Raw genomic sequence first — 13,572 nt, forward strand, 5'->3', positions numbered from 1 at the left:
TTTTAGGAGAGAGAGAGAGAGAGAGACAGCGTGAGCAGGGGAGGGTCAGAGAGAGAGGGAGTCACAGACAGAAACAGGCTCCAGGCTCTGAACTGGCAGTCAGCACAGGGCCCGACGCGGGCCTCGAACCCACGAACCGTGAGATCATGACCCAAGCGAAAGTCGGACGCTTAACCGACTAAGCCACCCAGGCGCCCCTCAAGTCATCAAGTGTTAACAAGAATGTAGAGCCACAAGAATTCTCATTCACTGTTGGTGGCCTTGTAAAATGATACAACCACTTCGGAAAGGAGTGTTGCAGTTTCTTTAAAAATTAAATATTCACCTGGGCACCTGGGTGGCTTAGTCAGTTAAGCATCCAACTTCAGCTTAGGTCATGATCTTGTGGTTCGTGAGTTTTAGCCCCAAGTTGGGCTCTGTGCTGACAGCTCAGAGCCTGGAGCCTGCTTTGGATTCTGTGTCTCCCTCTCTCTCTGCCCCTCCCCCCCTGCCCTCTGTCTCTCTCTCAAAAATAAACATTAAAAAATTTTTAATTAAAAAAATTAAATATGCACCTACCATATGGTCTAACCATTACACTGTAGGTATTTACCCGAGACAATCTGAAAGCACACATCTACACAAAGACTTGATTGAACATGAATGTTGATAGCAGGTTTATTTGTAACAGCTAAAGACTGGAAACAACTCAAATGTCCTTCAAAAGGTGAATGGATACTTATACAATGGATACTCTTCAACAATAAGAAAGAATGAACTATTGATATGCATAACATGATGAATCTTAAAATTATTATGCTGAGTAAAAGAAGCCAGACATAAAGGAGTACATTCTGTATGACTCCATTTGTATAAAATCCTAGGAAAAGCAAACTCTAGTGAAAGAAAGATCAGTGGTCACCTGGGGAACTAAGAAGGCAGAGGTATGGCAGGCAGAGATTATAAAGGGGATAAGGAAACTTTAGGGGGTGATGGTATATTAATTATCTTCATCATGATTATGTTTTCAAGGCTGTATGATGAGTTTTAAATATATCAAGACTTATCAAAACACTTTAAATATGTGAAGTTTATTGTTCAACATTATACATCACTAAACCTGAAAAATAATATAGGAGAAAAACTGCTGGGGGGTGGCTGGGTGGCTCGGTCGATTAAGTGGCCGACTCTTGATTTCAGCTCAGGTCACGATCTCATTGAGTTCAAGCCCTGTGTGGGCCTCTGCACTGACAATATGGAGCCTGCTTGGAATTCTCTCTCTCCCTCTCTCTCTGCCTCTCCTCAATGTGTGCACATGCTCTCTCTCTCTCAAAATAAACAAACTTAAAAAAAAATGTTGGGGCACCTGGGTGGGTGGCTCAGTCATTGAGCATTGGGCTCTTGATTTCAGCTCAGGTCATCATCTTGCAATTGTAGGACTGAGCTCCATGTTGGGCTCCTCGCTGAGTGTGGAGCCTGCTTGAGATTCTCCCTCCCTCTCTCTCTCTCCCTCTCTCTCTGCCCCCCTCTCAAAATAAGTAAATAAACATTTTATTTTATTATTATTTTTTAATTTTTTATGTTTTTTAATTTATTTATGAGAGAGAGAGACAGCATGAACAGGGGAGGGTCAGAGAGAGAGGGAGACACAGAATATGAAACAGGCTCCAGGCTCTGAGCTGGCTGTCAGCACAGAGCCCGACACGGGGCTCAAACCCATGAACTGTGAGATCATGACCTGAGCCAAAGTCGGACGCTCAACCGACTGAGCCACCCAGGCGCCCCTAAACATTTTTAAAAAACTGCTTGAAAGAAAGAAAGAAAATCCTTCAGTGGGAAAAAAAAATGTCTCTATAGAAACTGTAATTGTGGAGTTTCAATATCCATCACAGGGAAGGTGATGGATAGGGATGCCAATTATGAAATCCCAGGTAAGTAATGATGGTGGTAACAGTAGTATTAATAGCAGTAATAATAAAAGCTCCTATTTTTCCTTGAGCATCTATCATGTACCAGGTATTTTATATATGCCTTACATTAGGATTCCCCCCAAGAAGCATAACCAGAAACAAGTACTAGTTGCAGGTAACTTATTTGGAAGGTGATTGCAGGGACTTAATGTGAGAGCCTACAGTAGAACAGGGAAGAAGGAGCCAACACAAGGGTGCATTCTTACCAAATGAGCACTGCTGTGGGCACTTGGGGCTAGATCCTACCAATCATGTGAGGATCGTCTAGAACACCTCTCAACATTTGTCCACCCAGGACTGCTCTGAGAAGCATTTGTCCATTGGCTCCCATCCCCTATGAATTAGGGTTATCCCAGGGAGCATCAACTCCTCTTGCATTCTGAACAGGATCCCACCAGAGTCCTATATCTTGGTTTAGGAAAAGCTCCCGGACAGAATGCAGAAAGATGGAAGAAGTGAAGTCCTTACTAAACTGTTTTCTGCAGCCTCAGCTAAAAGCTAGGGTATCTCTGTGCAGATGGGAGGTAAGGCAACAGGGGTGCCAGACCGCCCCTTGCAATGCTCAAGTTTGTCCGTTTTCTACAGTAGATCCATTTTAACACCCTCTCTTCAAGGTAATGGCCTGTGACAACTTTGGCAAAAGACTCGGTGGCACTTGTCACTCTTTGCAAAATGTTATGTTGCCCCATATGCCGTTTGTGCCCTGTAATACATGACACTCAAACACATGGATGCTTCTCACAAATAATATTAAGTGAAAGACGCTAGACCGAAGGAGTATATGCTGTATGGTTTCACAAATATAAAATAAAAACTAGGCAAAAATATTCTGTTGAAAGGCAGGCCAGCAGCCACCCTTCAGGGTGAAAGAACAGTATCTAGAAGAAGGTGAGAGGGGGTTTTCTGGAGGCTGATAATACTGCTTTTTGATCTGGACCTGGGAGCTCGGTCCATGGGTATCTTCAATTTGTAAAAAATCATTACTGGGATATAGATACTCTTTTGTGTGTATCTTACACTCAACATAATTTTTTTATTTAAAAAAGTTTTTTTATGTATATTCGACAGAGCATGAGTGGGGGAGGGGCAGAGAGAGAGGGAGACACAGAATCTGAAGCAGGCTCCAGGCTCTGAGCTGTCAGCACAGAGCCCGATGTGGGGCTTGAACTCACAAAACATGAGATCATGACCTGAGCTGAAGTCAGACGCTAAACCCAGGTGCCCCTCAACATAGTTTTTTAAAGGGGAAGTGGCCTGTGCCAGGCTTCTGGTCTTCTGAGAGACCAATTAGCAGTAAATACTCTTTCTAACCATTAATATTTCTGGATTTGGGGCTCACGGGCACTATTGGTGTATAATGCTAAGAACATAAGCGCTGGCAATAAAAAACTGTTCTGCCCCTTTCTATCTGTGTGCCACTGCCCAAGTTATTGAAACCGGTTAAGGTTCAGTTCCCTCACTGGACAATGGGAAATATGATAGTGCCTAATATGTAAGTTGCTGTGATAATTCAATAAAGTAACATACATGAAGTAGCCAGCACTGTACCTGATACATGTTAAGTACTCAGTAAACAATTACTGTTATGAGTAATATTAGTTTTTGTCTTTCTATTTGTATTGTTTCTAATTTTTCAACAATGAACATGAACACAGGCTACAGATGCAAGGATGTTCATTGTTGTCCTGGTTGATATCTAACACAAAAAATTGGAGATAAGCTAAATATGCATCTACTGCAGAATGTGCAAATCAACTGTGATATACTCATGATATAGAATAGCACAAAGCAGGGCGCCTGGGTGGCTCAGTCAGTTAAGCGTCCGACTTCAGCTCAGGTCATGATCTCACCATTTGTGGGTTTGAGCCCCATGTCGGGCTCTGTGCTGACAGCTAGCTCAGAGCCTGGAGCCTGCTTTGGATTCTGTGTCTCCCTCTCTCTCTGACCCTCCCATGCTCACACTGTCTCTCTCTCTCTCTCTCAGAAATAAATAAAAATTAAAAAAAAAAATTTTTTTTTCCTAAAGCATGGAGCAGGGGTGCCTGGGTGGTTCAGTTGGTTAAGCAGTCTTCAGCTCAGGTCATGATCTCGCAGTTCATGGGTTTAAGCCCTACATCAGGCTTTGTGCTGACACCTCGGAGCCTGGAGCCTGCTTTGGATTCTCTCTCTCTCTCTCTCTCTCTCTCTCTCTCTCTCTCTCTCTCCCCCTTCCCCATTCCTGCTCTCTCTCTCTCAAAATTAAATAAACATTAAATTTTTTTTAATTTTTAAATAATTTTTTAATGTTTTTATTTATTTCTGAGAGAGAGAGACAGTATGAACACGGGAGGGTCAGAGAGAGAGGGAGAAACAGAATTTGAAATGGGCTCCAGGCTCTGAGCTAGCTGTCAGCACAGAGCCCGAGACGGGGCTCAAACCCACCTACCGCGAGATCATGACCTGAGCCAAAGTCGGACACAACCGACTGAGCCACCCAGGCGCCCCTAAAAAAATTTTTTTAAAGCATGGAGCTGAGCAGTATGCAAAATATTCCACCCGCCCTCCGCCACTTTTTTTTTTTGGTAAGGAAAAAATGTTTTATTTATTTCCACAACTGCTGTTATACCATGCTGAAATCAATGACTTTGGTAGGGAGGCAAGGGGAGGAATATTGTTTTGTTTTAACTAATTTCTACAACCAACATGGGACTTGAACTTACAACCCTGAGAACAAGAGTCACATACTTCACTGACTGAGCCAGTCAGGTGCCCCTGGGTTTTGTTTTTGTTTTGTTATTTATTTAATTAATTTATTATTATTTTAATGTTTATTTATTTTTGAGAAAGAGCATGAGCAGGGAGGGGCAGAGAGAGAGAGGGAGACAGAGAATTCCAAGCAAGCTCCACTCTGTCAGCCCAGAGCCCAGTATGGGGCTGGAACACACTAACCGTAAGATCATCACCTGAGCAAAAATCAAGAGTCTGACACTTAAACAATTAAGCCACCCAGATGCCCCTTGTCTTGTTTTTTTAAAGTTTTTTTTTAATGTTTATTTATTTTTGTGAGAGAGCACACATGTGAGCTAGTGGGAGAGGGGAAGAGAGAGGGAGACAGAGGATCTGAAATGGGCTCTGCGCTGCCAACAAGAAGCCTGATGTGGGGCTCAAACCTATGAACCGTGAGATAATGACCTGAGCTGAAGTTGGACGCTCAACCAACTGAGTTACCCAGTTGCCCCAAGTAATTATTGTTTTTGTTTTTCTACATAGAGTAAATTTCATTCTTTTGGTGTTCAGTTCTTTATAAAATTTCTTTTTATGTTTATTTACTTTTGAGAGACAGAGAACACAAGCAAGGGAGGTACAGAGAGAGAGAAAGGGAGACACAGAAGCAGGCTCTAGGTTCCAAGCTGTCAGAGCAGAGCCCAGCAAAGGGCTTGAACTCATGAAGGGTGAGATCATGACCCAAGCTGAAGTCAGATGCTTAACTGACTGAGCCACCCAGGTGCCCCTTTGGCGTTAATTCTATGAGTCTAATGCATATACCTGTGTAACCATCACTATAATAATCTAGGTAAGAACTGTTCCATCACCCCAAAACATTATCTCATACTACCTTGTATACTCAACCCCTTCCCCCTACACAGCTAATGGCATCCACTGTTTTCTGTTTCTATAATTTGGCTTTTTCCAGAAGTCATATAAGTGGAATCAAAAAGTATACAGCTTTTTGAGACTGGTTACTTTCAATGAGATAATGCATATGGGGTTCATTCATATTGTTACATGTATGACTAATTTGTTCCTTTCTATTGCTGAATAATGTCCAATTGAATTGATATAACATAGTTTGTTTCTGCATTCACCAGTTATAGGACATTGGGACTGTTTCCAGTTTTTGTCAATTCATGTACAGATTTTTGTGTAAAGATAAGTTTTTATTTCTTTGGGGTAAATAGCTAGGACTGGGCTTGCTGAGTTGTAAGTATACATCAACATTACTAAAAAACAAAACAAAACATTCAAACTCTTTTCCAAAGTGGCTGCACCGTTTTTGCATTTCCACCAGCAAGACTGAGTTCCAGTTGCTTTGTGTGCTTATCAGCATTTGGTATTGTCACCTTTTAAAAAAATTGTTTTTAGCCATTCCAATGTGTGTAGTGGTATCTCAATGAAACCTCCATTTCTCTAATGACTAATGATGTTCAGCCTGTTTTCTTTTTTTTAATTTTAAAAAATGTTTTATTTATTTCTGAGAAAGAGAGAGAGACAGCATGAGCAGAGGAGGGTCAGAGAGAGAGGGAGACACAGAATTGGAAACAGACTCCAGGCTCTTAGCTAGCTGTCAGCACAGAGCCCAACGCGGGGCTCGAACCCGCAAACCGTGAGATCATGACCTGAGCCAAAGTCGGACACTTAACCGACTGAGCCACCCAGGCATCCCTCAGCCTGTTTTCATGTGATGATTTACCATCTGTATATACTCTTTAGTGAAGTATCTATAACTAGTCTTGTGTCCATTCCTTTACTGGGTTTTTTTTTTTTTAATTAATGCATTATGAGAGTTCTTTATATATTATAGGCACAGGACCTTTATTAGATAGGTGATTTGTCAATGTTTTCTTCCAGGTTGTGGTTTGTCTTTTCATTCTCTTAATGGTATCTTTCACAGAGCAGAATTTTAAAATTTTGTCTAATTCATCCATTTTTTCCTCTTATGAATCATATCACACCTAAGAAATCTTTGCCTAGCACGAGATCACAGAAATTTACCCCTAAATTGTCTTCCAGAAAAGTTAATAGTTTTAGGTTATCATTTATTAAAAGAGCATGTATAAATACTTTTATATTCACAGTCTTTAACTGGAGGCTACACAAGCTTTCCTCTGTAGTGGGAAAATAGTGTGATTTAATAGTGTGTGATAGAGAAACATACTTCACACTGTATAACTTTTTGGGCTATTGAATTTTTCCTTAAATGTAGATAGACTCTACTGTACCAAAAAACAGTAACAACCAAAAAGGAATTTTTTAAAGCTTATTTATTTGAGAGAGAGAGAGAGAGCGTGCAAGCAGGGGAGCGGCAGAGAGAGAGGGAAAGAGAATCCCAAGCAGGCTCCATACTGTCAGTACAGAGCCTGATGCAGGGCTCAAACTCGAAACTGCGAGATCATGACTTGAGCTGAAATCAAGAGATAGACACTTAACCCGCTGAACCACTCAAGCACCTCAGGAATTTGTTTTTTTTTTTTTTTTTTTAAAGCTAAGCTCTCAAAAAGTGTTGGGCGAATCACTGAAACAAGGTTCCGCATCTCACAGTTTAGTCACTGCAATGGTTGTTGGACCCGATGACTTCACCAAGGTTTCAAATTCAGAGAGCTCTTTCACAGATGCGAACGGCTCTACAAACCTGGCCGTTCTCACTGGCCGGAGAACCAAGTCCAATTAACTGGGCAGAAATGAATCGGACCAATCAGAGAGCAATATGCAAATGAGCGACTCTGTCTAAAAGCTTCCTTGCTTTAGCGTTGAACACTTGGAGAGTTTAGAGACTGTTAATGTTGCTGCCACCTGCAGGCCAAATCTCTCAATAGCTGGTCCGTGGAAATAACCTAGGGGGATTCTTCTCTCAATTGAGTCCTTTGTAGGGCTCTGAATTGGAGATGTACATAAACGTTTAAATGTTTCCCTCTCCCCGGCAGCCCAGTACTCTGCCGCCACCCCACACTGGTGATAGTAATTCCTAAGAGTGGGGACTATGGTATCAGATTGTCTGGCTTCACCCTGGGTAAATCAAATACCTCTTCTGTACCTCAGTTTTCTCACCTCTAAAATGGTGATGATAACAATAGCTCATCTGTATGGATGTTGTGAAGACTGAATCAGACCATGTCAACTGCTTAGCACAATGGCTGGCACATAGTGAGCACACAACAAATATTAACAGTTGTTAGGCAGAGCTTCAGAAGCTTCTCCCATTCAATAACTGACAAATTGTACCTTGGCACACAAGAGTGCAGTGGAAAGACCTTTAGTACCTGGCCCTACCACTTAGGGCTTGTGACCTTTGGCAGGTGTTTTAACCTCTTTGAACCTTACTTCACCTCACAGGTGGTTTTGGATATTACATGTAATCATCTATGTAAAGCACCAATCACAGTGCCTGGCATAGTGGACTGTTAAATGGAGTGACAATGGAGTGATGATTAACACAGGAATAGTTACTAGGTATAGGCAAAGGTTAAACAGCTCAGGTTGCAAACAGGCAGGCCACAGGTGGTCACTAACCTACGGATATTTTGGCTTAGCCCTCAGTATTTTACAATTTTTAAATGACTATCTAGCATTAAAAACTGAAATTCCACCTGTAAGATCAGATTTTCAACTTCTCTTAAAATGTGAAGGTTTAACAATGTATTGTACCAGACCTACAAGAAAGGGGGCATATAACAGGGAAATCTAATTTCTTCCAAGGGAGCCAAGTAATGCTCCCTGAAGTGGTGATGTTAAAATTGAGATAGTAAAGTTAAGTAAGTAGAGGTTAGTGTGATAAAGACAGAGGAGCAATGCTCCAAGCAGAGGGACTGCCATGTCCAAAGGTTTTGAATCAGGCAAGCTATTGCCTCCAGAAAACTTCAGGAAAGCCCAGTGGCTGGAGCTCAGTGAGGAAGAGGAAGATGGGAAGAATATAAGGCTCTAGTTGGTACCGTAAGGATTTTGTACTGCATTGTGAGGACCACTGTAGTTCAAGGCTGGAAGCTGGGAGGTAGCCAATTGGTGTAATGAACTAAGGGGCTAGGCAGTCAGAATGGAGAAAGGCCAGGGGTCAACAATTAGCAGCTGAGGAAACAGAGGCATGCTAGTTCAGTATAGGATCTATATCTAGAAACTCTGGGACAGGACAATCTGACCTGTCTGGCAAAGGTCAGACTTTACAGGAACCAAGATGAGTTGGACACGAGGGTGAATATCTTATGTTCATTTTAACAGTGGAGAAATGGGAAGAATAAAGATTTGCCCAAGGGCATATCATATAATAAAGAAGACACAGAGCTAGATTCATAATACCTAGCTCTAATTTGTTGCTCCTCTTACTACACTAGTTTTCTCAAGGTGAAAAAACACAGGACCAATACTGTGTTGCTAATAATAATATATCCTATTTATTGAGAGCTTGCTAAATGTTAGGCTATATATATATGTGCATTATTTTTTTTATTTTAAATTTTTTATAGCATTTATTCAGTTTTGAGAGACAGAGAATGAGTGGGGAGGGGCAGAGAGAGAGGGAGACATGGAATCCGAAGCAGGCTCTGAGCCATCAGCACAGAGCCCAATGTGGGTCTCGAACCCACAAACCGTGAGATCATGCCCTGAGCTGAAGTCGGATGCTTAACCAACTGAGCCACCCAGGCGCCCCTGTATAAGTGCATTATTATCTCATTAGTTCACTCAGTTAACAAATATAGTCCACCCGGGGCACCTGGGTGGCTCAGTCAGTTGAGCATTCAGCTTCAGCTCAGGTCATGATCTCATGGCTCATGAGTTTGAGCCCTGCATTGGGGCTTGCTGCTGTCAGCATGGAGCCTGCTTCGGATCCTCTGTCCCCCCTCCTCTCTTTCTGCCCCTCCCCTGCTCATACTGTCTCTCTTCTCCCAAAAATAATAAACATTAAAAAAAACCCGGGGTGTTTGGGGAGCTCAGTTGGTTGTGTCCAACTTCAGCTCAGGTCCTGAGTTTGTGAGTTCGAGCCCTGCATCGGGCTTTGTGCTGACAGGTGGAGACTGCTTTGGATTCTGTGTCTCCTTTCCTCTCTATCCCTCCTCTGCTCACACTCTGTCCTCTCTTTCTCTCTCTCTTTCTCTGTCTCTCAAAAATAAACATTAAAAATTAAAAAAAAAAAAACACACAGTCTACCCAAAACGTTATGTACCAAGTGACAGTTAGGCACAGGGCACACAGATACCATCCCTATCCTATGGGAGTTCACAATCCAGAAAGGAAGTGAGTAGTTGAAGTAATTATAGAGAGTAATTGGCAGGAACTTTAGGGAGAGTATAACAGTGAACCCACCCTACCATGGGTGGCAGAGAAGGCTTTCTGGAAGAAGTGACAGTCAAGCTGAAAAAGCAGGAATAAAACGCGAGGAGAGACTATTTTAGAAAAAGAGAAGGTACTATATGGAAAGCACTATCCTCACCATAACTTGATGAGATAGGTGCTATGATTATCCCCTTTTCACAGATGAGAAAACTGACGTTCTCAGAGATTAAGTAACAGACCAACTAGGAAGTGCTAGAGCCAGGATGCAAGCCTGGATCTACCTAGACCAAAGTTCATCCTCTTAGCTGCTAAAGTTAGATATTTCTATTAGTTTGTCCTTTCCTTCTAATGGGCAGGTGAGTGGAATGGAATATTAACTGAGATGTCTGCAATGCAGGAAGTTGAAATCATGGCTAACAAACCATCCAAGCATGTCTGTGTCAGGGTTGGCTGTCAATTTTGGAATGACGGCTACCTAGTGACACAGCTCTTGTGTTTAGCTCAACAGATGTTTAGCTCAACTGAGTATGATTCAACAGCTAGATACTGAGTGCCTGCTATGTGCCAGGAAAGGTCCCAGAGCAAGTAGATAAAAGAGCTCGAATTCAAATGCAAGTCTGCTTGACTCTAAACTTTGGGCTCTAGACCATTGCACTGCACTCTCTTCCAGGAGAATCAGGTTATAAAAACCCAGGGGAATGTGAGATGATCCACGTGGCTGAGCACACATCCAGACAGGGGGAATGAATGTTAGTGCTTTTAAAACCTTCCAGGGAAGTAGAGAGGCAGGAAAAAAACAACAAATAAACAAACAAAAAACAATGTATCTAGTAATTAGACACTAGTTAATCCCTAAAACAGAGAATTTACCCAAAATGTGTATAAATGAGTCTTTCTATCATTTAATTCAGGTTAAATTTGCCTCTAGACTCATCTTTAAATTTAATTTAGTAACTAAAGCTCAGAATCTTTGGTATCAAGACACTCCCTTTAGTTCTTATTTTATATCAATGTGAGAAAAAAAAAAAGTCTATTTCACAAAAGTCAGTGTCAAGTAAAAAAAGTGATCCCATTCGGTATGGGGTATAAGCTGTTTGCTTAGCAAACTGGGAGAAAGGAAATCTGCAGGAGGTGGCCGCCAGCCCTGAGCTATGTGAATATTCTGTCTGTGCGCAGGGAAGTGTGCTGCCTCATTCCAGACGCTCAGATGTGACCAGAGGTGAAACTTAAATGGCTAAAGAAGTAGCCAGAAGTGGTTCTATGACACACGTGTTGGAAACATCACTGCTATGTTCAAACATATGATGTTTGCAGTTCCATCTGCTTATTTACTGTCTGTCTCAACATAAAGATGCAGGAAAAGAAACTAATATTTACCAAGTGTCACTTTGTATAGGGTATATTTTTGCCTCAACAGTTCATATAGCACTGCAGAAATGCGTTCAAAGAGGTTAGAACTTCTCTCATAGCAACTATAAAAAATTACTTATTATAGTTAGCCTGTTACTAAAACAGTAACAATAGCTTCCATTTATTGAGTGCATACTATGTGCCAGGCACTGCGATGTGCAGTCTCCTACATTATTTCATTGAATGACAATCCTACAGTATATGGACTATTACCCATTTTACAGAAAAAGACAACAGATGTTCAGGAGGTTAAGCAATTTCTCAAGGCCACACAGTGAGCAAGTGGCATCTGTTGGCGTGTCCATCTCCCCACCACGCCAATCACTGTAAAGTAAAAAAAAAATTAAGTTTACTTGTTTATTTTGAGAGAGAGAGACCATGAGCAGGGGCAAAGAGAGAGAGAGAGAGAATCCCAATCAGATCCTACACTGTCAAGCGCAGAGCACGACATAGGGCTCAAACTCAAAAATCATGAAATTGTGACCCAAGCCAAACCAAGAGTCAGGCACCCAACTGACTGAGCCACCCTCCTGCCCCTGTGAATGTCTATGCCTTATTCATCTTTGTGAAATTTTTAAAAATGTTTATTTATTTTTTATACAGACAGAACATGAGCAGGGGAGGGGCAGAGAGAGAGGGAGACACAGAATCTGAAGCAGGCTTCAGGTTCTGAGCTGTCAGCACAGAGTCGATGCTGGGCTCAAACTCGTGAACTGTAAGATCATGACCTGAGCCAAGGTCAGATGCTCAGCCAACTGAGCCATCCAGGCACCGTTCATCTTTGTATTCCTAGTCTCTAACATTGTGCCTGGCACAGAGTATGCAGAATCCAGTAAATATTTTTGAATAAAAAAAAAAAAATTTCTCAAGATAAACCGTAGAGCCACCATCGGGATTTTAGGTGTTCTATCTTCAAGTCTAGTGTGCTTTCTTTCCATAATTAAATGTTGCCTACCTAAATAAGGATCCTGATTAATCACTCACATGCTTCTTTCACTCTGGAAATTCCTATTAGACACCTTCCATATGAGTATGATAGAGTGATTCCACTTCTCAGTCTTTATCTTACAGAAATACTAGCACATGTGTTTGAGGATGTATTACTAGGGTATCTGCTATTGGTATTTCAGAAAAAAAAACTGAAAATGAATATCCATCAATAGAGATATGATTTAATGGTATATCTATAGAATATCATACAACTTTAAAGAGAGTAAGGTAAATTAGAGAAAGACAAATACAATATGATTTCATTCATATATGGAATTTAAGAAACAAAACAAATGAGCAAAGGGGGAGAAAAAGAGACAGAGACAAATCAAGAAGCACTTAACTATTGAAAACAAACTGATGGTTACCAGAGGGGGTGGAGGGAGAGGTTAAATAGGTGATGGAATTAAAGAGTACACTTGTGATGAGCATTGGATGATGTATGGAAGTGTTGAATCACTATATTGTACACCTGAAACTGATCAGTGTGGAGCCCAACACAGGGCTTAAACTCATGACCCAGAGATCAAGAACTGAGCTGAGATCAAGAGTCAGAAGCTTAACCTACTGAGCTACCCAGATGCCCCTGCATCCCAAAGATTCTTATAGGGTAAGTTGGGGTGATTTGGATGATCATCAGGTTTAGCCAATTTTTAAAAAAATTTATTTGAGAAAAAAGAGAGCGTGAGCAGGGAAGGGACAGAGAGAGAGGATCCCAAGAAGGCTCATGTGTCAGTGCAGAGCCCTATGTGGAGCTCGATCCCAGCAACCAAACTGTGAGATCATGCCCTGAGCTGAAATCAAGAGTCTGATGCTTAACCAACTGAGCCACCCTGGTGCCTGAGCCATTGCTATTTTTGAAACACTTTATGTACCTAATGTTACTTTTATATTCTCTTTATTGGATTATTCATTATATCTTCTTGTTTCTTCCAGTGCCATTTATTTGCATTCCTTCAGTATTTGCATTTCAGGTAAATCATGTCCTTAAGGGCTTGAAAAGTGCCACCTAAACTCTTTTTGTTTATAGTAGGACTGATTGTAAGTTCTTATCACCTGCGCTTCCTTGGGCCTCAAGGAACAAATCATTCCCATGCTCCCAACTGCAAAGTCTTATCTGCTTAAATGATAAGAGTCCTCAGAGTTATCTCCTAAGAATCTAGATATAGACAAGGAGTGTCCATCACACTCACCTGCTCCT

This window comes from Hyaena hyaena, unplaced genomic scaffold (assembly GCF_003009895.1).
Source record: "Hyaena hyaena isolate Hyena2069 unplaced genomic scaffold, ASM300989v1 scaffold_3, whole genome shotgun sequence".
Classification (NCBI taxonomy): domain Eukaryota; kingdom Metazoa; phylum Chordata; class Mammalia; order Carnivora; family Hyaenidae; genus Hyaena; species Hyaena hyaena.